We start from the raw sequence: 26257 nt of genomic DNA on the forward strand, positions 1-26257 counted from the left end.
ATAATCAGGCTCGTCCTCCTCCCAATACACCTAGCCGCATCTGGACCCCAGTGAGAGACAGGTCCAGGAAACGCTTCTCTACACCTCAGCGTCTTCGTAACTCCAAGCAACCTCCTTGAAAGCACAACACCTGTTTTCCATGGATCCATACCCATTGCACTACTCGGAACATTTTACATGTTTTTAGAGTGATAGAAATTAATACTCTGATCTGTTATGACTTTTTTGGCACTCACCCTGCTCCTTTTGGTTTTGGTTTTTCTTAATTTGCGTAGTCTTATAGCTAATACTCATTCTTCTTCCCGGTCATGAGTGACTCAGTTGACATACCGTTTAATACACCTCGTTGATTTGCTAATCACTTTAGTAATGGCAGAATCTATTTTTATGCTAACGAACTCATAGGGTGAGCGGCGGGTACTTCCCAGTTCTCTACCTGGAATCTCCTGATGGAAGTCCGTATACGCCCCTACCTGGCCTTGACATCTGTTCAAGGCCTCCTGAGACGCAATTGCCTCTCAGGCCTGAGAGAATTTTTGTTTTTGTTTTTACTGTTTTTCCAGTTGGTTCTTGTTTTTTTTCTTGTTTTTTTCATGTTCAAGGATATCACTCTGGTGCTAAGGATACAAATGTTTTGTTCTTACCTTTCTAACCAAATGCAGTTTTATTTTAGGTTATGTCTGCTGACATGTGAGTGTGTTTCTTTATCCCTTAGTGTCTGCAACCTTACAAAAGCGAATCTATTGGGTCTATCAATATGGCTTTGAAAATTATGTCGTATAATGTCAAAGGTCTGGGTTCTGTTCGTAAGCGCTGGATGGCCCTGAAGGATTTCAGGGCCTCTGACGCAGATGTGGTAATGGTTCAAGAGACCCATTTTAAGTCTACTGGTACGCTTAAATTTGCCTCAAGGTATTTCCCCACTTCCTTCCTTGCCTCGGATCACTCGGGCAGGGCGGGAGTGGCGATTTTGATTAGGAAGGCATGTCCCATTAAGGTAAAAAGATCTTATGCTGACCCTCTCGGTAGATATCTCATTCTGGATTGTGATTATGCGACTACATCGTTTTCTCTCATTAATGTATACGCTCCTAATACTGGCCAGATTGAATTCCTTAACACATTATTTGATTCTCCTCACTACCCATCGCAACCTTTCATGATTATAGGAGGGGATTTCAATCTGGTTATGTCCCCCAATAGAGACAGACAAACCCTTTTTAATACTGTACCTTCTAAAAAGATTTTATCCCAAGCTAACTCTTTTCGCAAATGCATTAGATCTCATAGGTTATTCGACTCATGGAGGATCAGACATCCCTCCTCTAAACAGTTCACCTTCTATTCCTCGGCCCACAAAATGTATTCACGCCTTGACCATTTTTTTATATCGGCCCCACTCATATCTTATGTGACTGAGGTTGATATATCACCTATTACATGGTCAGACCATGCTCCTATCATGTTACATCTTGTGCAAAATATAAAAGAATACAGCGCTGTCAGAAAAAGTATAATATGACATACATAAATTGATCTGATGTATAAACTTTAGGTTGAATAATAAGCTGCGGTCACAAAAATGCGAGATACCCACAATGTAAATGTTGAAGAATATAAGAAACCGCGCTACATGAACTTAAATAATAGAAGGTAAATGCACATCAAACTAATGAGTCCATCAAGAGAAAATGATGTCCAACAGCAGATCACCATGGGATACAGATCTTCATCCCCAGCAGTAGTGACATCACACTCAGTTCACCATGGAAAGTAGTGTTAGAGATAGGACAGTCCTCCACCTTTAAAACAACTGCCTCTTACCAGCTCCCTTGATCTCTGGTCAGGAGATCAAATGCGCCTTTTGGCTTATAACCCAGCCACAGTCTCAGATAGGGATGGGTGAAAGGTCAGATCAGCTCCTCCTATTGTCTTAAAAGCCCATACACAACTTGTCCAATGGCCAGTCATAAAAGGAAAAAAGAAGCTCCCATAGTGTGAAAACGTATTCTGATACCAACTATGATCAACCAAGATATAATGAATATGGCTATGATACACAATCTAGCCAATATCATTATGGTGATAATCCTCAACATTATAACACGGAGGGGGACGAGGATGAAGTGGATTATGGGGTGGATACGCGTAACCGCTTTTACCCTCTGAGGGATAGAGCAGGCCCTATCCACAATAACAGAGGGGACTACCCCAATTATGAACAGGGATACTATAGATCAGTAAAGGATAGGCCTACTGACACCCATGGCAGGAATCAGGAATCGCACCCTTGGGGTTTTCCCAGATCCAATCAGGGAATAAAAAGGCCAGTAGAAAACAAAGAGGAACCAGAGGGGGGAGGAGAACAAGACACAAAAAAGATAAGGATGTAAGGGCCGATGGTATTTTCAATCTCAGTACCCAAGTTTTAACTCAATCAGAATTGGCACTTTTAAATAAGGGTCTGAAATTTGCACCTCCAAAAAAACTAAACAAATTCCAAACATATATGGACGTCCATAAATACGTCCGAAAGATCAATATTAAGAGATATTTTGTCAATTGTTCAGAAGGATGTAGGCTGCCTGTCGTACAGGAGTACCAACGCACTGGATTAGCTAATGCCTCTACCTTCAACCCTCCGGGCACTCTGGCACCGTCTTTAAGGGTGTTTAGGGACGTGGTCCTTAGAGACCTAGATTCCCTGAAAGTGGCCAACCAGAGGATGACTAGAACATTGAAGAAAGGATTGGATTCCCTTTGTAATAATAAGGGGATTGTAATCCGGCCCGCAGATAAGGGTGGGGGGATAGTTATTCTAGACAGGAGTGATTACTTACGGGAAATGTCTAACATCGTGGGAGATCAGGATACCTATACCCCCTTACCTGGAAATCCGGTGATTAGATATAAAAGTGATCTTGAGAAATTGGTCACTAAGGGGTTTCAAGAAGGGATACTCAATGACAAAGAAAAAACCTTTCTAGTCCCTAGGGCCCCAAGGGTTCCGATTCTGTATTGTTTGCCGAAAATTCATAAAAGTTTGACTTGCCCCCCGGGACGACCGATAGTCAGCGGCATTGATTCGGTTACGTCCCGGGTGGGTAAGTACATAGACTTTTTTTTGCAACCCCTGGTACAACAAATGCCGTCCTATATAAAGGACACAAAGCATGTGATTAACTTGCTGTCTCAGTTGAAACCCAATAGTAGAACATGGTTGGTGACGGCGGATGTAACTTCGTTATACACCATAATTCCACATCACTTAGGATTCGCAGCCGTAAAACATTTTTTGAACAGTCTTTCTAAAATTCCATCAAGACAGCAGGATTACATCATGGAGCTATTGGATTTTGCGGCTAATCACAATTACTTTTGGTACAACCAATGTTACTATCGACAACAAAGGGGTGTTGCTATGGGCGCTAAGTACGCCCCAAGCTTGGCTAATCTCTTCATGGCCAAGTGGGAGGAGGACGTCATCTATAAGGACCGTTGTCCACACCTGGTTTTTTGGGCCAGGTATATAGATGACGTCCTCCTCCTTTGGGAGGGATCTATCCCTGAATTGGAAGTCTTCTTTTCTCAAATTAATAACAATGAGAGGGGTATTAGATTTGTTCATGAAGCCAGTCAAGAAAAGATCAATTTCTTAGATTTAACCATCTATAAAGAAACAGACTCCTTTAAAACAATTACCTTCTTCAAACAGACAGATCGTAACGCGTTTATACCTCTTGACAGTTGCCATAAGGACAGCTGGCTTCAGTCGGTGCCTAGGAGTCAGTTCGTCAGAATGAGACGTAATTGCTCAAACGTTGAGGACTACAGAATCCAGGCAGACATTCTAAAGAAGAGGTTTTTGGAGAAAGGTTATGACGGAGATCCACTAGATACCATCATAAAAGAAGTGGAAAGACGCAATAGATCTGAACTTTTGGATATGGCACCTATAAAAAAGAGGGAGAGCCCAGTTATTCCTTTTATCACAACTTACTCAACCCAACATTACCAGATTAAGAAAATCATTGCCAGACATTGGCACCTGTTGGGCAATGATACATTGATCAAAACCTTTTTGCCCAAGAAACCCCAGGTGATATTCAGAGGGGCTCCCTCACTAAGAAATATCATTGCTCCCAATGTAGTAGACCCTCCTGGCAAGAGATTGTCTTTTTTTCAGGGTCTTTCAGGCTATCACCAATGTCGCAGATGCCAAATCTGCACATTAAATCGCATCAAAACTAAAAAAACATCGTCATTTGTTTCAACTAGTACCTCTAAAGAGCACAAAATAGAATCTTTCATCACATGTAGCTCCACGGGGGTTGTATACCTGCTTCAATGCCCGTGTGGTCTCCAATACATAGGTCGGACCAAGCGGGCCATGCAGGTACGTTTAGGGCAGTGGTTCTCAACTCCAGTCCTCAGGACCCACCAACAGGCCAGGTTTGCAAGATAGCTGAAATACATCACAGGTGATATCATTTGCTGCTCAGTGATTGCAGTATTCTAGTCTGCAACTCCCCAAGGTAATACTTAAAATCTGGCCTGTTGGTGGGTCCCGAGGACTGGAGTTGAGAACCACTGGTTTAGGGGAACACATTACTAATATCAAAACGGGTTTTAAATTTCATTCTGTCTCCAAACACTATGATAAGGTCCACAATCGGAACCCAGCCAATACAATCTTTCTAGCCATTGACAAATATAATGCCCATTGGAGAGGTGGATCCCTGGTTAGAGAACTATCCAAGATGGAAATGGCGTGGATCCATAGGGTACGATGTTACAGCCCCTATGGCCTTAACATAGATACAGATGTTAACTCGTTCATTGATAATAGTTAGGGTGATTATATGTAAACCAGTCCTGAGTCCCCAGTAGTTTGTTTGGGGGGGAGGATGGGGATGGTGCATATACGCTTTTAATTTTTCAGTTATTTTCTGATTATTGGACCTTTGGGTTGCCCTACAGGGTAACAATTAATGTAGATTATCTGATAACATAATAATCTACTTGGCGCACACATGGGCCCCAGTGATTTGACACGCTTATGCCTATTTGTGATCCATTTATTTTTTTAGATGAATTGCAGTATAATTGTCGGTGAATATTGAGGGTTTTATGTAACCTGGTCCAATATGATTATATTATTTTTTCTCAATGTGATTATTACCTCTTTTTTCTTTTCTTTTCTTTTTCCTTCCTGTCCTTTCCCTTTACAGGGAAAAGTCAGTGAAGGATACACTTATTAGATTTTTAGTAATATTTTTTGCTTTTTAGAAATTTTTAACTGATGTATCTAGGTGATTCCACAAATGGACCTTAGGATTTAGGCTAGGCCATATAAATTTTGGCCACTAGATGCCGCCACCGTGGTCTGTGTGGTACATCTATTTATAAATAATTAGTTACATGCATAATAGTTATACACAGTCCTTTACATTATGGCACTGCGTATATACGAACTACAGCATAGCACACAGTTTTAAGTAAGGGAGGACATTGATTGTTATCAGTGTCTTTCCCTGAGAATTTACTGGCGTTTGCCCCATTGCAATATGGCAGCAACAGTATCACTTACTGCTCGGACCTCAGGACTGGGCGGTTCCTTTTTGAAATTAACTGGCATATAATAGGTGGCGTTCAGCACGCCGCCCGTGCCCCTGGACGACGTCAGGTTTGACGAAACGACGTAGGGAGAGCGGCATGCTGACGCCACCACAACACACACACGCAGTCCCGGAAGCTACGGGCGGTTGCAGAGAGAGCCGGCAGGCTCGTTTATCCGTTTTTGCCTGAACTATTTCGCTTACATGTGAGTGCAATACTGTTTTTATTAATAAACATATTAAACGTTTTCACACTATGGGAGCTTCTTTTCTCCTTTTATGACTGGCCATTGGACAAGTTGTGTATGGGCTTTTAAGACAATAGGAGGAGCTGATCTGACCTTTCACCCATCCCTATCTGAGACTGTGGCTGGGTTATAAGCCAAAAGGCGCATTTGATCTCCTGACCAGAGATCAAGGGAGCTGGTAAGAGGCAGTTGTTTTAAAGGTGGAGGACTGTCCTATCTCTAACACTACTTTCCATGGTGAACTGAGTGTGATGTCACTACTGCTGGGGATGAAGATCTGTATCCCATGGTGATCTGCTGTTGGACAATTATTGACATCATTTTCTCTTGATGGACTCATTAGTTTGATGTGCATTTACCTTCTATTATTTAAGTTCATGTAGCGCGGTTTCTTATATTCTTCAACATGTTACATCTTGTGCTTTTCCAGGCCCAACCTAAGTCATGTCATTGGCGTCTAAATGACCATCTACTACAATCTGAGGTTTCACGTAATATACTGGCAAAAAATTTAGAAGAATTTTTTCAACACAACATAGGATCAGTTTCAGACTTCTCCACACTTTGGGAAGCACATAAAACTGTCTTTCGCGGTGCCTGCATATCCGAAAGCTCCAGGATAAAGAAAGATAGAAATACTCTTTTACAATCCCTTACCGCCGCTCTGGCTGCTGCAGAGCGGAGATTGTTGAGAGACCCTACAGTATCAAAATTACGAAGGGTAACCTCTCTTAGGGAGCAAATCAAATCACTTCATCTGGGTAGGGCAGTCAGATCTTTGCTATGGACAAAACAGAAGTTTTACGAGTACTCAAATAAACCGCATAGAATGCTAGTTAATAAACTCCGTCCACGCCCTTTCAACTCATTCCCTGATTTCCTTCAGCAGACAGATGGATCTAGAGTTTACTGCCCCCGTGGAATGTCTAGTGTCTTTGGCAAATTCTACCATAAATTATACAACTGCCTCACTCCTGAGCATGGTTTTAACTTTACTCAAGAAAAATTTAAAAAATTTTTTTCTAATATAAAACTCCCGAAGCTGACTTCTGCAGACTTAGACAGTTTGAATACAGATATAACGACTGAAGAACTTTTGTCCATAGTTAAGAAACTCCCACTACATAAATCGCCCGGCCCTGATGGTTTACCCTACTTTTATTACAAATCTTTTTTTTATATTCTATCTCCACATATGCTAACCCTCTATGAATCCCTGCTCAAAGGTATATCCCCTATCTCACAATTCTCTCATTCATTTATCTCTGTCATTCCAAAGCCAGGTAAGGATCCCTCTATCCCAGATAATTATAGGCCGATAGCTCTTCTAAATTCAGATTATAAGATTTTTACAAAAATTCTTGCATCCAGGTTATCTAGGATTATCCCCAAATTGATCCATGGGGACCAGGTGGGTTTTGTGCCTGGCAGACATGCGGGGGACAACACCCGTCGTACAATAAACTTAATAGATCTTCTAGATAGAACCTCCAGACAGGCGTTGATCTTGAGTTTAGATGCACAAAAGGCCTTTGATAGGTTAAGCTGGCCCTATATGTTCAATGTTTTAGAGATGTATGGCTTTAGGGGTCCTTATCTGAAGGCTTTGAAGGCTATATATTCAACAATCACAGCTCAAGTACAGATGTCATCCTTCATGTCGCCAAGCTTCCCTATGACTAATGGTACTCGACAGGGCTGTCCTTTGTCGCCATTGCTTTTTATTCTCTGCCTGGAACCCCTGGCCGAGTCCATCCGCACCCATCCGGATATTCACGGGGTGGTAATGCGACAAGGGGAATATAAACTATCACTCTTCGCAGATGACATCTTGCTCACGATCACTAATCCAATGATTTCCCTCCCCTCCCTACACAAATTGTTGTCTTCCTTTGGGGCCATTTCGGGCTATAAAATTAACACGTCTAAAACTGAAGCTCTGCCCATACATATCCCATTACCCATGCTATCACAACTCAAAGAGTCCTATCCCTATAAATGGTGTAAAACCTCTCTCAAATATTTAGGTATCCTTCTCACCCCATCCTACTCTTCTCTATACTCTGCTAATTTTCCTCCTTTAGTTCTGGAAATTAATAAATCCTTGAGGTCTTGGACTAAATACCCGTTATCCTTATTGGGCAGGATAAACGTTTTAAAAATGTCTATTTTACCTAGACTGTTATACTATTTTGAAACTTTACCAATTGCTTTACCCTCATCCCAATTAAAGACACTTCAACGTAACTTTCTAAAGTTCATATGGGGCGAAAGGGCCCACCGTATAGCCAGTTCAGTGGTGTTTGCTCCGAGGTCCAGGGGTGGAATGGGTGCACCGGACATTTTCAAATATTATTATGCCTCACATTTAAGGCCTATTATTTCTTGGACATCCCTCTTTGCTCCAAATCAATGGTCCGCTATTGAGAAGGGTGTGATATACCCGGTTCACCCATGTACCTTGGTTTGGGATGATTCCTTTCCTATAGATCCCACTTTTAGACACCAGTGCACTGGCCCAATGAATTTTACTATAACTATTTGGCGTAAATGTTTCAAAAAATACCAACTCGTCTCACCCTGCTCCCCGCTCATCAATGTACTGTTTAACCCACTCATACCAGACAGTTTGTCCTTGAGCAGTATCTTCCCATGGCTTAACGCCTCCCTTTTTCAACTTCGAAATTTAGTAAACCCGGTTACGCGAAAGCTACATCCCTTTGACACCTTACGTGAGAAATTCAATATCCCCAACCAACTTTTTTACTTCTACCTGCAGGTCAGACACTTTTTCCACTCCAAATCTTCATCATTATCTCTCGAAAGTCCAACTAATTTCGAATACATATGTGCTCAGGGACCCCACCAGTTACACCTAATATCTTCCATCCATCGTATCCTTCATGAGTCGACACCTCTGACTGAGACCACACATCATTATATGGGAAAATGGTCCCATTTGTTAGGCAGAGCTATCTCAATTCAGCTATGGGACAAGATTTGGTCTTCTGTCTCCAAATCTTCTAAGTGTGTGACCCAACGGGAGACTTCTATGAAAATTCTTATGTTTTGGTATAGAACCCCTGATGTTATTCATAAATACGACCCCTCAGTCCCGCCGCGCTGTTGGCGTTGTGGGATTGACACGGGTTCTTTATTCCATATATTTTGGCAGTGTTCAAAGATACAACCTTTCTGGGGGGAGGTGGGGCTCCTGATACAGAAAGTGCTGGATAGATCTCTCCCATTGGACCCATTACACTATTTGTTGGGCCTTCCTTTCCCTGGCTTAACCAAAAGAGCTAACCGGCTTCTTTCTTATATACTATTAGCTGCCAAACGACTTATCCCCCTGTGTTGGCTGTCCGATGCCCCTCCCCCTTGGCCCAAATTTTTACAATTAGTAACTGATATCCGAAGGATGGAATATCTAACGGCCTCAGTACATGATACTATCCCCCAATTTGAAAAATTGTGGAAACCCTGGGATGAGTCGGAATTTGGGTCTCCTATGCCAAACACCGTTCTTTAAGTTTTTTTTTTGTTTTATACTGGCGTGGGCGTCCCATATGATCATGATATCCCATCCCCCCCCCACCTGCCCCATTTTCATATGTTTTACTTAGAACTTATAACCACATACCACATGTCCTTCATAGAATCTATGTTCCTCTCTCTTATGTAACTAATTTTACACTTCTGATCCTGCACTTCTATTTTAGGAATAATATTTTTCTGTATCCTGGACAAAAGTACAGAGCGGTTTGTGCTCTGTAATTCTGAACTCTGTTCTTATGTACATATTTTGTTTTTGCTATAAAGATATTATCAAAACTTTATATTTTATATTTTATATTGTACAACATTACTGCTGTACTTGTTCATTCTATAATGTTAAAAAACCTAATAAAAATACAATTATAAAAAAAAAAAAATTTACGCCCTTAGAAAGCCTGAAGGCAGTGCTTGGTTTTCAGGGTCCTGTACGCAGCTAGGCTCCCGAAAAGTCCCACACATGTGGTATCCCCATACTCAGGAGAACCAGCTAAATGTATTTTGAGGTGCAATTCCACATATGCCCATGGCCTGTGTGAGCAATATATCATTTAGTGACAACTTTTTGTAATTTTTTTTTTTTTGTCATTATTCAATCACTTGGGACAAAAAAAATGAATATTCAATGGGCTCAACATGCCTCTCAGCAATTTCCTTGGGGTGTCTACTTTCCAAAATGGGGTAATTTGGGGGGGTTTTGTACTGCCCTGCCATTTTAGCACCTCAAGAAATGACATAGGCAGTCATAAGCTAAAAGCTGTGTAAATTCCAGAAAATGTACCCTAGTTTGTAGACGTTATAACTTTTGCGCAAACCAATAAATATACGCTTATTTACTTTTTTTTTACCAAAGACATGTGGCCGAATACATTTTGGCCTAAATGTATGACTAAAATTGAGATTATTGGATTTTTTTAATAACAAAATTAGAAAATATTGTTTTTTTTCAAAATTTTCAGTCTTTTTCCATTTACAGCGCAAAAAATAAAAACCGCAGAGGTGATCAAATACCATCAAAAGAAAGCTCTATTTGTGGGAAGAAAAGGACACAAATTTCGTTTGGGTACAGCATTGCATGACCACGCAATTATCAGTTAAAGCGACGCAGTGCCAAATTGTAAAAAGTGCTCTGGTCAGGAAGGGGGTAAATCCTTCCGGGGCTGAAGTGGTTAAAAAACTGGAATCGGATTTGCGAGACTGGTCTCAACTCAATCTATCTAGGCTAGGGAGGGTACATTCCATAAAGATGACATTGCTCAAACGAATCCTATACCTGTTTTGATCCCCACCCATACCTATTAAAATAGACCAGTGTTTCTCAACTCCAGTCCTCAAGGCGCACCAACAGGTCATGTTTTCAGGATTTCCACTATTTTGCACAGGTGATTTGATCAGTTTCACTGCCTTAGTAATTACCACAGCTGTTTCATCTGAGGGAAATCCTGAAAACATGACCTGTTGGTGCGCCTTGAGGACTGGAGTTGAGAAACACTGAAATAGACCATCTGCGACGCTTCCAGGCAAAAATTATTAGCTTTGTCTGGGGTTCGAAGGGACACAGACTAGCTAAGGGGATACTTTTTTGAGCCCGAAATATAGGAGGGATGGGTCAACCTAACCTACTCAAATATTACCAAGCAGCCCAGTTAGCCCAGATATGGATTGTTTACTCTTGGTTTGCTAAAGCCTATTGGGTGCATATGGAAAGAGAAGCAGTACCACAATTCACACTAGACTTCTTGATGTGGAGTCACCCAGGCAAACAACCTGCGATTCTCGCTCCAACGCTTTCTCACTCCATGACATTATGGGACAAACTCAAAATAGCTCATCTCTTCCATAATCCCCAATTCCCACCAGGCATGAACATTGGGGCCTTTCAGTGGTGGCTAAACAAAGAGTTGTACAGAATCTGACATTTTTTTTCCACTTACCCTAAATCACTGCTTAGAGTGAAACATTCAAACACTGACAAATCTCACACTTCCTACACTCCATTTGGAGAACCAAACCCTTACCACCCAGCATCACACCATATGAACGCGGGTGCGGCAAGATTACAGAGCAGAGGGAAGGGATTTCAACTATATATGAGTCACTTTCAGTAGTGCACACTAAAACAAGCTATATATTGGCCTGGCAGGAAGATCTCCAACAGAAATGGGAGTTGGATGAATGGCACAGAGCAATAACATGGTCAAACCGAGTTATACTCAACGCGTCCCTGATGGAGACAGACTTAAAAGTTCTAACAAGATGGTATCTAGTCCCCACCAGACTAGCAAAATTGTATCCATCAACCTCCCCCCTATGTTTCAGAGGGTGCGCACATATAGATTCCATGGTCCACGTATGGTGGGAATGTCCAAAGCTAAGAGGGTTCTGGGATAGAATCTTTATGATAATCAGAAAGACCACTGGTCTGTCCATTCCTAAGCCCTCTCACATAACATTGCTGAACTTTCCAATCGAAAGGACCACTAAAAGTAAGAGGAGCCTCATTCACTTCATCCTCCTAGGAGCCAACCTGACGGTAGCGAAAGCATGGAAAAAGCCCACTGTTTCAAGTACCGAGGCCAAACAAAAAATATCATGGATCATGGCCCAGGAAATTATGGTCAGTATCCTCCAAGACATAGTTGAAAAATGTAGGCCCACCTGGGAACTGTGGGCTGACTACATAAACGTATCCCTAACACCTTCATAGGACCTGATCAAAATTTTTTAAGAGTAGCATTCCGGCAGGACATCTTATTCTTCTCTTTTTTATCATCCTCTCCACCTGATCTATTACTACCCTTTCTCTTTTCCATCCTTCTTTTCTCTTCTTTCCATCCTTTTCTCTCTTTTACCATGTATAAAGGGTTACCAAGTTCAGAAGGTAAAATCCCCCCTAGTTCTAGTTAAAAACACATAATAGAGCCCACCTTGGTAGGGAACAAGACAGTCATCCGACACAAGGGGCAAGAGCGTAATGAACATAACACTGTTCCATAAGGTATGTCTAGACTTAACATCCCATCTGGAAGTCTACGGAACACATACTTCAAATGGACATACGTTCCCTTGTAAGGATAACATTGTTGAATCGTTAAGTGATTGAATTATCCTAACTAGTAACATGCTTTACTGCCTACCCGATGTATGAATGTTCCTAACCCACAGAAATCTGTACGCTCTGTAATCACACTTTGGTAACCTTTGCATTATTCTGTCTTCATTATTTTTTTTTGTTTCTTTTTGAAATCTCAATAAAAACAGATTGAAAGAAAAAAAGGTGCATGTATGCCCATCAGTAGAAGTGTATGGATGCAGGGCGGTATTCTAATGGTGGGCGTACCCACCGATCAATCTCTTTTTTCGTTCAACCCACAGGTTGCATGAAAAAAAAGAACATTACAATATATGCCCAACAAGGACCAGCAACATCTTGGTATCGTTCCTTTCAACCAGCGGTCGACTTTCATGTAAAAGCAATCCTAGCGGCTAATTAGCTATTAGACTGCTTTTACAAGCAGTGGGAGGGAACGTCCCCCTGCAGTCTTCCATGGTTTTCTCAGGCCCTCCTGTACCACCAGTGAACCTGAGAATGCAGCCGGTGGTTCCGCCAGCAGACCGTAGAGCTGATCAAAAAACAGAATGGCTCCAATCATCTCTATGGCCTAATAAACTGGAAGCTACGAGCATTTTATGACTTTGGTTTCCCTGGAAATTGGGAGAGCATCTTATCACACCAATCTTGGTGTGGTCAGATGCTTTGAGGGCAATTGAGAGATCTTGAGTCTAATAGACACCAATTTTTTCTTAAAAAAGAGTACCTATTACTACCCATTGCTGTCATAGGGGATATTTACTTTCCCTGTAATAACAATAAAAATGATTAAAAAAAGAAAAAAGAAAAAAGAAAGGAACAGTGTAAAAATAAAATAAAAAGGCAAAATAAATAATTAAAAAAGAAAAAAAAAAAAAAAGCACCCCTGTCCCCCCGTGCTCTTGCGCAAAGGCGAAGGCAAGCGTCGGTCTCATGTTATATGTAAACAGCAATTACACCAGGCATGTGAGGTATCACCAGGATCGTCAGATCGAGGGCAGTAATTTTAGCAGTAGAACTCCTCTGTAAATCTAATGTGGTAACCAGTAAAGGCTTTTATAGGATTTAAAACATGTATGTAGTTTGTCGCCGCTGCACGGTTGTGCGCAATTTTAAAGCATGTTGTGTTTAGTATCTATTTACTCGGCAAAAGATCACCTTTTAGATTTTACCAAACATTTGGGCAATATAGTGTGTTTTAGTGCATACAAATTCAAAAAAGTGTTTTTTTCCAAAACAATTGTGTTTGAAAAATCGCTGCACAAATACTGTGTGAAAAAAAAATTGCAACACCCACCATTTTAATCTGTAGGGCCTTTGCTTTAAAAAAATATATAATATTTGGGGGTTCAAAGTAATTTTCTAGCAAAAAAAAATTTTTTTTTATGTAAACAAAAAGTGTCTGAAAGGGTTTTCTCTTCAAGTGGTTAGAAGAGTGGGTGATGTGTGGCATAAGCTTCTAAGTTTCTTTGATTGGGGCGGGGATTGGTTATATAGATAGGACCCATACAGTTGTTTTAGTCTGCTCTTACACGATACGTCCGTCACTGGGTCAGACATGTTTGGCTACTCTACACCACCCTTAGGTAAGAGGGACAGTTTTTAGATTACTATACACCTCTCTGCTATTAGGGGCTCCAGCTTTATATGGGGCTATATTTGACATATATTACTCTTTTTACCCCAGCTATGTATGTGGCCCTCTTTACCTCCCGGCTTCCTTCTCTAAGCTCCTCCCTCAGCTCCGGGACCTGAGTTATTGGGTGGCCAGCTGCCTGTGGACCTCTTGGAGTTCGCATTCCTGTAACATGTGAGTTTCTATGGGGGCTTAGTGGCTGCTAGTCTCCTTTTTATGTTCATTTTGCTCTTAGTGCATTTTTTGCACCTTATCCAGTCTTCCATCATACCATCCCCCTTTTTTTCTTCCCTTTTAGATTTTGGTGCTATATTGCCCCTGAAGAGTGTTTGATACACGAAACGCGTCGGGCCTACGACAAGCACCATATTAATTATAGACTTTATTAGGTCCATATATCTATAAGCTTTTATGTTTATTTTGCGACCTCATGCTACTGCTATAAATCAATTTTTCTCAGTTGTTTTATCCTGTACCATTTGGGGGCTGTTCATTATGTTCCCCATCCAACAGGCAAGATGGGATTGTTACATGATTGGATATTATTATCTTTTTTGTAATTTATTTGTGTCCAATTGTTATTATGTATCAATAAATGTTTTGTGCAATTGTGATTGTCCCTCTGGTCTCATTGGCCCACCTCACTCAAAGTCCCAACCTCCTATTTTCTTATACGCACAGGGATGGAGACTTAGCGTCTCATCTAAAGTCCCAATCTTCTTTTTTATTTTTATCCTATTGATCCGATACAGGGATGAAGGTGCGCTCTGAGACCCGGGGGTAGTCATAAAACTGTATATGTGTTGTCATTATAATCTTCATGGGACTATTACTGCATGATTATGTCACTGTGTTATTTTCATATTTATTTTCACCTAATGGTTCATGTTCTTGGATTATTCCTTTGGCCTCATTTGCCCCCCTCATTCTAAGTCCCTATTTTCCTGTTTGATGCTAGTGTAGGGATGGAGACCTAGAGTCTCATTTAAAGTCCCCACTTCATTTATTTACTCGATATAGCGATGGAGGTTGGGCTTGATTCCATCTGGAAGCTCTAATACGACGGTACTTACCCTACAAGGCATTTGCCTTGAACCCTTAAGTTTCCTCCCCCCATATTAGGGGGTTTGCTTAAGATTATTACAATATTTTTGTATTGTTCCCATGTGTGTTTATTTACATATTCTGTTTTTTTTTTTTTTTTTTCTCATACTTTTTCCATTCTTTCTAGCTCCCTCCCTCCATATTGGAGCGATCATGTGGTATGTGTCCCCATAGAGCCTGCTTGTGGTCGGCTGCCCTCTGTTCAGTGTCCGGGAGCTGCGAGGCACACCTGGGATCCCTCCCCTTTCCCCCCTCGTCCGCTACGGCGGGTGCGGGTGTTCGGGGCGGGTTTTCCCATTGTGCGTCGGCATCACGCCTCCTCGTCATGCGCGTGACCTCTGCGTGAGCGTCCCGGCGCTGACGTTGTGTTTTTCCCTTCTTGTGCGGACGCGTGGTAGGGCGACCTCTCCAGCAGCTGTGAGCGGCGGTGGCCGCTGCGTTGGTAGAGGTTTCCCGCCAGTCTTTGTCTGCACCACGTGATGCTGGGGGGAGTTTCTTTGATTGGGGCGGGGATTGGTTATATAGATAGGACCCATACAGTTGTTTTAGTCTGCTCTTACACGATACGTCCGTCACTGGGTCAGACATGTTTGGCTACTCTACACCACCCTTAGGTAAGAGGGACAGTTTTTAGATTACTATACACCTCTCTGCTATTAGGGGCTCCAGCTTTATATGGGGCTATATTTGACATATATTACTCTTTTTACCCCAGCTATGTATGTGGCCCTCTTTACCTCCCGGCTTCCTTCTCTAAGCTCCTCCCTCAGCTCCCGGACCTGAGTTATTGGGTGGCCAGCTGCCTGTGGACCTCTTGGAGTTCGCATTCCTGTAACATGTGAGTTTCTATGGGGGCTTAGTGGCTGCTAGTCTCCTTTTTATGTTCATTTTGCTCTTAGTGCATTTTTTGCACCTTATCCAGTCTTCCATCATACCATCCCCCTTTTTTTCTTCCCTTTTAGATTTTGGTGCTATATTGCCCCTGAAGAGTGTTTGATACACGAAACGCGTCGGGCCTACGACAAGCACCATATTAATTATAGACTTTATTAGGTCCATATATCTATAAGCTTTTATGTTTATTTTGCGACCTCATGCTACTGCTATAAATCAATTTTTCTCAGTTGTTTTATCCTGTACCATTTGGGGGCTGTTCATTATGTTCCCCATCCAACAGGCAAGATGGGATTGTTACATGATTGGATATTATTATCTTTTTTGTAATTTATTTGTGTCCAATTGTTATTATGTATCAATAAATGTTTTGTGCAATTGTGATTGTCCCTCTGGTCTCATTGGCCCACCTCACTCAAAGTCCCAACCTCCTATTTTCTTATAAGCTTCTAATGTTGTGCATAAAATAACAGAACAGTACAAACTCCCCCCCAATGACCCCATTTTGGAAAGTAGACACCCTAAGCTATTTGCTAAGAGGCATGTTGAGTCCATGGAATATTTTATATTTTGCCACAAGTTTCGGGAAAATTTAAATTTTTTTTCTTACACAAAGCTGTCACTAAATGATATATTGCTGACATGGGTATATGTGGAATTGCACCTCGCAATACATTCTGCTGCTTCTCCTGAGTACGGGAATACCACATGTGTGGGACTTTTTGGGAGCCTAGCCACGTACAGGACCCCAAAAACCAATCAACCCCTTCAGAATTTCTAAGGGTGTAAAATGGTGATTTTACTCCTCACTACCTATCACAGTCTCAGAGGCCCTGAAATGTCAAAAATAGCACAATCCCCCCCAATGACCCCACTTTGGAAAGTATCAAAGATATTTGCTAAGAGGCATGGTGAGTATTTTGCAGTTCTCCTTTGTTTTGTATTTTTATATTTTTTTTTTCAATTTTCAAAACTGTGACAAAAAGCGAGATCTGCAAAATACTCAACATGCCTCTCAGCAAATAGCTTGGGGTGTCTACTTACCAAAATGGGGTCATTTTGGGGGGATTTGTGCTATCTTGACACTTCAGGGCCTCCGAAATTGTGATAGGTAATGAGGAGTGAAAACACCATTTTATGCCCTTAGAAAGCCTGAAGGTGCTGCTTGGTGTTCGGGGTCCTGTACGTGGATAGGCTCTCAAAAAGTCCAACACCTGGTATCCCTGTACTCAGGAGAAGCAGCAGAATGTATTTTGAGGTGTAATTTTACATTTGCCCATGGAATGTTTGAGCAATATATCATTTAGTGACAACTTTGTGAAAAAAAAATGTTTTTGTAATTTTCCCAAAACTTGTGACAAAATACAAAATATTCCATGGACTCAACATGCCTATTAGCAAATAGCATGGGTGTCTACTTTCCAAAATAGTCTCATTTGGGGGAGTTTGTGCTATCTTGACATTTCAGGGCCTCTGAAACTGTGATAGGTAGTGAGGAGTGAAATGCCGTTTTTATCAATGAACTTATATGTGTATTGTCGGACCGACAATTCATATAGCCGCAAGTACTTTTTTCCTTTGAAATGTCATTTTGCTGTCAGACTGGTCTAAACATGGGAAACATGCGCTCCTTTACAGGCATACTATAGACACCCCCCAGGTACGAAATTTAAAGGAATATTACACTTTTATTGTTTCACTTTAAGCATTATTAAATCACTGCTCCCGAAAAAATGGCCGTTTTTAAAACTTTTTTTTGCATTGATCCATGTCCCCTGGGGCAGGACCCAGGTCCCCAAACACTTTTTATGACAATACTATGCCTTTAAAATGAGCACTTTTGATTTTTCCCATAGACTCTTAAAGGGTTTTCCGCGGCTTTCGAATTTGCCGCGAACACCCCAAATTGTTCGCTGTTAGGCAAACTTGCGAACAGCCGATGTTTGGGTCGAACATAAGTTCGACTCGAACTCGAAGCTCATCCCTAGCCAGAAGTAATGATCACAAAAATTTAACTGTAGAGCTTAGTGGATAAATGTGTTTCAATTGATATGGGTTTTTTTCTGTTTGACTGGGGCTTATCGGAATCTGAAAGCCCATTTAACAATGGGACCCCCAGATCCAGCCCCCGCTATATAAATGAGTATGGGGTTCATTGTACCCTTACTCATTCACAAAAAAAAGTGTAAAAAAAAAATAAAAAACACACACATAGTTTTTGACAATTCATTTATTAAGAAAAAAAAAATTCCAGACCTGAAAAACAAAAGACCTGCCCACGACAAATGCTAACCACTGACTCCCCTCTCTGCCATTTTATAGTTCTTAAATAGGTAAGGGGCAGGGCCACCTGGCGATATCACCTGGTGGCACTGCCCCCATGTGATGTGACCGATCCAGCATGCACTGATGATGTCACAGCACCACCAAGTGATGCTGCCCCTTACCTATTTAAGAACGGTTAGATGGCAGAGCAGACAGTTGGTGGTTAGCTTTTATTTGTCCATTCCTTTAGAGCTGTGTGCTATGGCAGAGACTCCCGCATGCATGCATGCGAGTGACGTCATTGTGGCTCGGCCATTCAAGCCATAGCAGCCCATGAACCCAGAAGGAAGACCAGGTGAAAATGGAAGCCTCTGCAGCGGTGACAGTGTGCCATTGGAGGACTTCATTTAAAGAAAAAGTCTCTCATAATGTGCTAGTATGCGGTGCCTTTCAGGAAGAAACTTTTTTCTTTTTTAAAAGAGTTTACTACCGCTTTAAGCACCAGTTTATTTCCTTCTATGTCTTACACATTGTTTATAATTTGGCAGATGCCAGATAATATCAAATCTTCAGAGTAAAGAGATAAAGCAAAAACAGCAAAACCTACATTCATTTTGCAGCAATTAGCCAATGCTATACTGAATAGGAATTGCAATATCATCATGTCTGTTTAGCAAGAAGTGGGTAAGACCAGAACATTTTCCTTCTGATGCAAAAAGTCTTGTACATCTGTTAATTTTCTTATACAGCCTCAGATCCTTTTGTGTCTACATAATGCTTGGTTAAATGACTGTACTTGCCAATGTTCAGGGTCCAGTATTCAATAAAGAATGCCTGTTAACCTTATGAAAATAGAAATGCGGTATTCACAAATTATGTTAATGCAATGTCAGACTTTGTTAATGTTATTTTCTAAACATAAAGAGCATATGGTATCATCAGAATTTGGCAATTAAGAGATGCAATTCACATGCAAATAAGGAATTACCATACCACTTGCTTATCCACTTTGATCTGCTATGTTTACAGCTGCCCAACAACATTCGGTTCTTAGTATTAGAAAAATATGCAGTTATAGAGTAAGAAAAATTCAATAATCTAGCACTTTCTATAAGAAACAATAATTAGAGCACCGACAAAATAATTTTGCAATATAGGGGAACTCTAATCAATTTAAAGTGTTTTATATTTGTCTGTAATTGTTAAATAAATTGTTTTATTATAAATAATGTTATCAATATATGTTACTGTATTAAAAACCTTCTTTACATGTTTCCTTTACAATTATAATAGCTCCTCTCTATGGTAAAAAATATAGGCTGTAATCGTTAATGATTGGTAGCCAGAGACCATGGGGTTTATTTACTAAAGCTGGAGAGGGCAAAATGTGTCACAATTCTGCATAGAAACCAATCAGCTTCCAGGTTTTATTGCTAAAGTTTAATTAAATATAACAAGTGTTTGGCGCAAAGGTTAAAAGCAATAATCCACATAAATGACAATATTATGCATATAAATGATGAACTGGAACAAGGGATAAGAAAAGATAATAATAGTTCATGATGGTGTGCATAAAGTCAATGATGAGGTATAAAGCCCACATTCATGGCAGCCTTCCAATGGGAATGGAAACCATTTTCTCCAAAAAGCACTGTAAGAAACAAAGAAAGGAGGCGCCTCTGGGTGCAAACTTAAAAAACAATTTTAATAAAAAGAGCAGCAACAGAGATTGCACTCACATTTGTGTTGAGTTAAAAAGGCATATGAGAGTCCCAGATGTAACTGGAGAGGTCCGTGAGGTCGATCATCCCTAGCATGGATGTGTAATCATACTGGTCTTTCAGATGCACTGTGTCCACTGGCCGGCAATGAGGGAGGAGTACCAGAATGAGGCTCGGAAGGCAAACAGCAATCCAGGCAAGGGGCGATGACATCACACACATTCGACGTGTTTCCTGAGTCAGCAAGCTGTGAATGGCATGACGGCTGCACTCCTTTGTCAAGCTAGTTACTATGGGACTAGTGAAAAGAATATATGGGAGGAAGTGAGGGGAGTGGTCATGAGAAGAAGCTGTATGGAGTAAGGGGGAGTGGCCATGAGAGGAAGCTGTATGGAGTAGTGTCAGCAATGAAGGACGTGTGAGCAGAACCAGAAGGGGAACAAAGTGAAAGTACGGAAAAAAGCAGAGTGGACATGATTGAGATGGAGACATAAATGAATGTGTAATGCTGGGGATGAGAATGTAATTAAGATAAAAAGGTGGATATAAATGGACTACAAATAGAGGCATGAATTACTGAAGGGAAATTAAAAATATAGAATAACAAAAAAAAAAAAAATATAGAATGTAAATTAAAACAAACCCGATCTGTGTCATGGTATGTAGTATATAATATATGGTATAGTCCAGAAAGAGACTATAGTGACTATATGACTATCACTCTAAAATGATGTAATATATGGGATATGGGAGAACAGTCATTTGAAAAGGGGAGGAAGGGGGGGGGAGAAAGAAAGGGGAGGGGGGTAGGGAAACAAAAAATGGGGGGGTTATGGAAATAGGAAAAAAGGGGGGGAGGGGGGAGGTGAGAAGAAATAAGGAGGGGAAGGGAAAGAAAAAAGGACACGTGTACACACTCCATGTGCAAAGTCATATAACATGATAAACTGGTGATATGATCATGAAAAAAATCACACACATAAGCATATATATGCGCGCAGGCATCACAGAATGGCAGATGTTTCAATGCACTCATTGATGCCTCCAGGTGAGAGGACGTCCAGACAATAGAACCAATAGGTCTCCCTTGCGCACAATGTCTTGAACCTAGGGATCTGTTCTATAACCCAAACAGATAATCCCAGAGTGGAACCCTTGTGAACTGTGGCAAAATGTCTAGGCACACTGTGGGGGTCTGTACCACCCTCAATGTATCTCCTATGCTCCTCAAAACGCTGTCTGAGGGGCCTAATGGTGTGGCCAACGTATATGAGGCCACAGGGGCAGGTCAGACCATTTACCACATAATCCGATGAACAATTGAAAAAATATTTCAGAAAATAAGTATGGCCTTTGGTGAAGAAAGATTTTTGACCGTGCTGAACAAAATGGCACATTTTGCAAAGTTTCTTGCGGCATTGGTACATCCCTACCAAAGGAATGAGCAGAGTGATGGGCGGGAAGGTAGGGGTGGTTTTCAATTTACTAAGAGCAATTTTATTTTTAAGGTTTGGAGCCCTGCGGTAAGTGACACGTGGGTGTGTGGGGAGGATAGATTTGAGGTGAGGGTCCTGCTGAAGAATATCCCAATGTTTCAGCAGGATCCTCTCCATCTTTTTATGTATGAATCGAATGGGACAGTCTGTAGAAGGAGGATTAGGGTGTGAGGGTTTCCCATGGAGATATAGTTCATAAGCTTTTTCTACTATAACTGCAGAGTATTCCTTCTCAGAAAATTTGTTTTTGAGGTGTACAATGGATTCGATATAGTCAACATCCCTATAGCAATTCTGCCTGAGTCGACAAAATTGACCTTTGGGAATGTTTTTGATCCATGGTGGGTAATGACAGCTTTTGTAATGAAGATATGAGTTGCCACTGGTGGGCTTAGTGTAATTTCTGGCATATATGACATGGTCATCATGTTGAAGTTCCAAATCCAGAAAGGCTAAGGAGATCTGATCACTTTCGTGTGTAAAAGATAATCCATAGGTGTTATTATTGCAAGGTGCAATGAACAGATGGATAAGATCTAAAGGACCATACCAAATGATGATAATGTCATCAATATATCTGCCAAAAAAATTATGTTGGCGGAAAAAGGATTATTTTGGTAAATGTACTGATTTTCACAGAAACCCATGGCTAGGTTCACGTACGAGGGGGCAAAATTGGCCCCCATCGCCATGCCTTGTAGCTGTAAATAGAAGGCTCCACTGAATGTGAAATAGTTATGCGTTAAGCAGAACTTGGTGGCTTCTATTATGAAGGTGGCCTGGCGGGTGTTAATGAGTGGATCTGTGGAAAGGAAATGTTCGAGAGCCATAATGTTAAAATTGTGGGGAATAGAGGTGTATAGTGAACTGACTTCTAGCGATAACCAGGCGTAAGAGGGTTCCCAAGTGTAAGGTGAGAGGAGTTCCAGAAGATGTGTCCCATCCTGGATATAGGACTGGAGTTGAAGGACAATTGGTTGTAGAGAACGATCTACATATTGGCTGAAACCTAAGGTGATACTGTCCATAGAGGCCACAATAGGCCTACCAGGGTTTTTTTTTATTTTAATGTATTTTGGGTAAATGATAAAAGTACAGAATGGAATAAAAGGGTTTGTGAAAAAAGGAACTCACAATTTTAGAAATGACATTGTCAGATAGAGCAGTCGAGATCAAAAGGTCTGCTTCTATGACAAAGTCATTAGTGGGGTCTTTTGGAAGTTTTGTGTAGGTGGCCTGGTTAGACAGCAGTCATTCTGCCTCTGCAATATAATCTACTTTATTTTGAAGGATGATGCCACCTCCTTTGTCCGCAGGCTTGATTATGAGGTCCTCTGCATTGGTAAATTGGTGGAGGGCTCTGATTTCCAGTGGTGTAAGATTATGGGGTTTGGAAGTGGACGTGGTTTTGCAGAGTTTGGTCATATCTGAGAAGACCACTCTGTAAAAGCTTTCTATGTAGGGACCCTTAGACTGTGTGGGAAAAAATATAGATTTAGGCTTTAGACCAGAATGAATAATGAGTGGGGATGTGATTAGATGTTGTGTCAGTAGTTTTGAGAGATCATCTTCAATATAGGGTATGTTGAGGTCATCACAGTTGTAGATTTCAGAAACATTATCTGATTCATCCAACATTGACACAGGTGAAGTGGTGGTAGTGGGTGGGATGAGAGTCTGCTGTTTGTCTCTATCCTTTTGGATGTTGAAATGCCTCTTGAGGGTCAGATTTCTAATGTAACCATTCAGATCTTTGAAGAGCAGAAAGGGATTGGGTCTGTTGGTGGGGGCAAAATTTAAACCACGACTAAGGAGTGCTATGTCTGCAGGGAACAAAGTGTGATTGGACAGATTGAAGATTTTTATCGTTTTTTTGGGTTCTGTATGTGATAATGATCGTCTAGTTCGTCCCCCTCTGCGGCCTCTTCTGTGAGTTTTCTTTTTCGTGATATGGTGACCGGAGGAGAACTGGGCACCAAAAAAGTATCCGGAATATGGTGAGACGTGGAAGTATTGAGGGTGGTACAAACCCCCACAGTGTGCCTAGACATTTTGCCACAGTTCACAAGGGTTCCACTCTGGGGTTATCTGTTTGGGTTATAGAACAGATCCCTAGGTCTCTCTCGCCTGCCGAAAGGTTCAAGAAATTGTGCGCAAGGGAGACCTATTGGATCTATCGTCTGGACGTCCTCTCACCTGGAGGCATCAATGAGTGCATTGAAACATCTGCCATTCTGTGAGGCCTGCGCACACATGTGTGTGTTTTTTTCATGATCATATCACCAGTTTATCATGTTATATCAGTTTGCACATGGAGTATGTACACATGTCCTTTCTTTTTTTCTTTCCCTTCCCCTCCTCATTTCTTCTCTCCTCCCCCCCTCCCCCCTTTTTTCCTATTTCCATAACCCCCCTTCCCCCCCATTTTTTGTTTCCCCCCTTTCTTTCTTTCCTCCCCCCCTCTTCAAATGACTGTTCTCCCATATCCCATATATTACATCATTTTAGAGGGATAGTCACTATAGTCTCTATAGTCTCTTTCTGGACTATACCATATATTATATACTACATACCATGACACAGATCGGGTTTGTTTTAATTTACATTCTACATTTTTTTTTGTTATCCTATATTTTTAATTTCCCTTCAGTAATTCATGCCTCTATTTATAGTCCGTTTATATTTACAGTCCACCTCTTTATCTTAATTACATTCTCAGCATTACACATTCATTTATGTCTCCATCTCAATCATGTCCCCTCTGCTTTTTTCCGTACTTTCACTTTGTTCCCCTTCCGGTTCTGCTCACACGTCCTTCATTGCTGACGCTACTCCATACGGCTTCCTCTCATGACCACTCCCCCCTACTCCATACAGCTTCTTCTCATGACCACTCCCCTCACTTCCTCCCATATATTCTCTTCACTAGTCCCATAGTAACTAGCTTGACAAAGGAGTGCAGCCGTCATGCCATTCACGGCTTGCTGACTCAGGAAACGCGTTGCATGTGTGTGATGTCATCGCCCCTCCCTGAATTGCTGTTTGCCTTCCAAGCCTCATTCTGGTACTCCTCCATCATTGCCGGCCGGTGGACACAGTGCATCTGAAAGACCAGTCTGATTACACATCCATGCCAGGGATGATCGACCTCACAGACCCCTCCAGTTACATCTGGGACTCTCATATGCCTTTTTAACTCAACACAAATGTGAGTGCAATCTCTGTTGCTGCTCTTTTTATTAAAATTGTTTTTAAGTCTGCACCCAGAGGTGCCTCCTTTCTTTGTTTTTTACAAAGCTTAAATAAACAAGCTGAGTTTAGAAGCTGATTGGTTGCTCTGCAGAATTGTGACTAATTTTGCCCTCTCTACCTTTAGTAAATAAACCCCCATGTGACAAGGCTGTCTAGGCTGGAAGTATGAGATTTGTATATTTTTTAATTAAGGCAAGTTAAAAGAGAAGTATGTTTTTTTTTTTAAGAATCATACTTACCTGGATGCAGCATCAGTCCAATGCTACATTTGTCTCCCAGTGCCTCTAACATTGAGAACCGAGCAATCTGACAACGCCGATTGCTCAACCCTTACAGCTCCATGAGCAGAGAGCTGCTGACTGTTAGTCACAGCTCTCTGCTCAGCCTCCTCCTCGCTCACTGGAGTGCTGGGCTGTGGAGGGGGGGGGCAGCCGCCTCAGGCTCTCAGTGGCCTGCTGAGAGGCTAAGCCGGGTGTCGAATGGTGTATGAATGGCTGTGCACCTCTGTACTCATGTATACAACAATTCTATTGTAAACATGAGTACATCATATGGGCACATGAGAAAAACTTATTTTTTTTCTCTCTCTTTATGAGAGCACCTCAGTATAAAGTAGTATGATGGTGCACAGCCATTCATGCTAATGACAGGCTGTATGCTGAACCTGGGCTGCTTGGTTTTTCCATTCTTTAAAACTAGGAGAGTTAGGCAACAACCATTTTTGTGCCATCAACTTATGTAGCACAAATAAGAATATAATAACTGGGGTGGGAACCTCTGGGTAAAGTCTTTTTCATCCAATGAACTTATTTACAGATATAGAGATCTAAAAGGTATTGTGGTAAGAAAGGTACTGTTCTTACACAGCTTTTCAATTTCTAAACAGTTTTGAAAACCACCACAGCATGTGTCTGTGGGCTCCCTGGAGTAGCAATGAAGTGCCTCTTTGATGCCATAGAAATACATTTTGAGGAGTGTGGTATACTTTGTGTAAAATTAATAGTTGAAATAGTTTCTGTGTGAAACAGAAATGCATTTAAGGGACTCTAAATATCAATGCAAGCAGTGCTCTCTTTTTTCCTTACTAAACCACAGGGGTTAAATACGTCAAGTCAAAACTACACCAAATCTACAACCGCTACCTTATTTAAAACCTACAGGTTAAACGTATCATTACACATCTACTGTAGCAAAGACTCACTGAATAAATCATATGTTGCATCTAAAGCAAACTTTGTAAAACAGCACAGTGGTAGGAAAATATATTTGATGCTAATCCACAGCTCCAGATTCCTGTCGCCCATTATCCACCAACAGCACAACTCACACAAGTGTGCACAGGTACACAGGTGTGCACAGTCATTATAAGCAAGCCAA

The sequence above is a fragment of the Aquarana catesbeiana genome, linkage group LG01 (assembly GCF_042186555.1).
Source record: "Aquarana catesbeiana isolate 2022-GZ linkage group LG01, ASM4218655v1, whole genome shotgun sequence".
Taxonomy (NCBI): domain Eukaryota; kingdom Metazoa; phylum Chordata; class Amphibia; order Anura; family Ranidae; genus Aquarana; species Aquarana catesbeiana.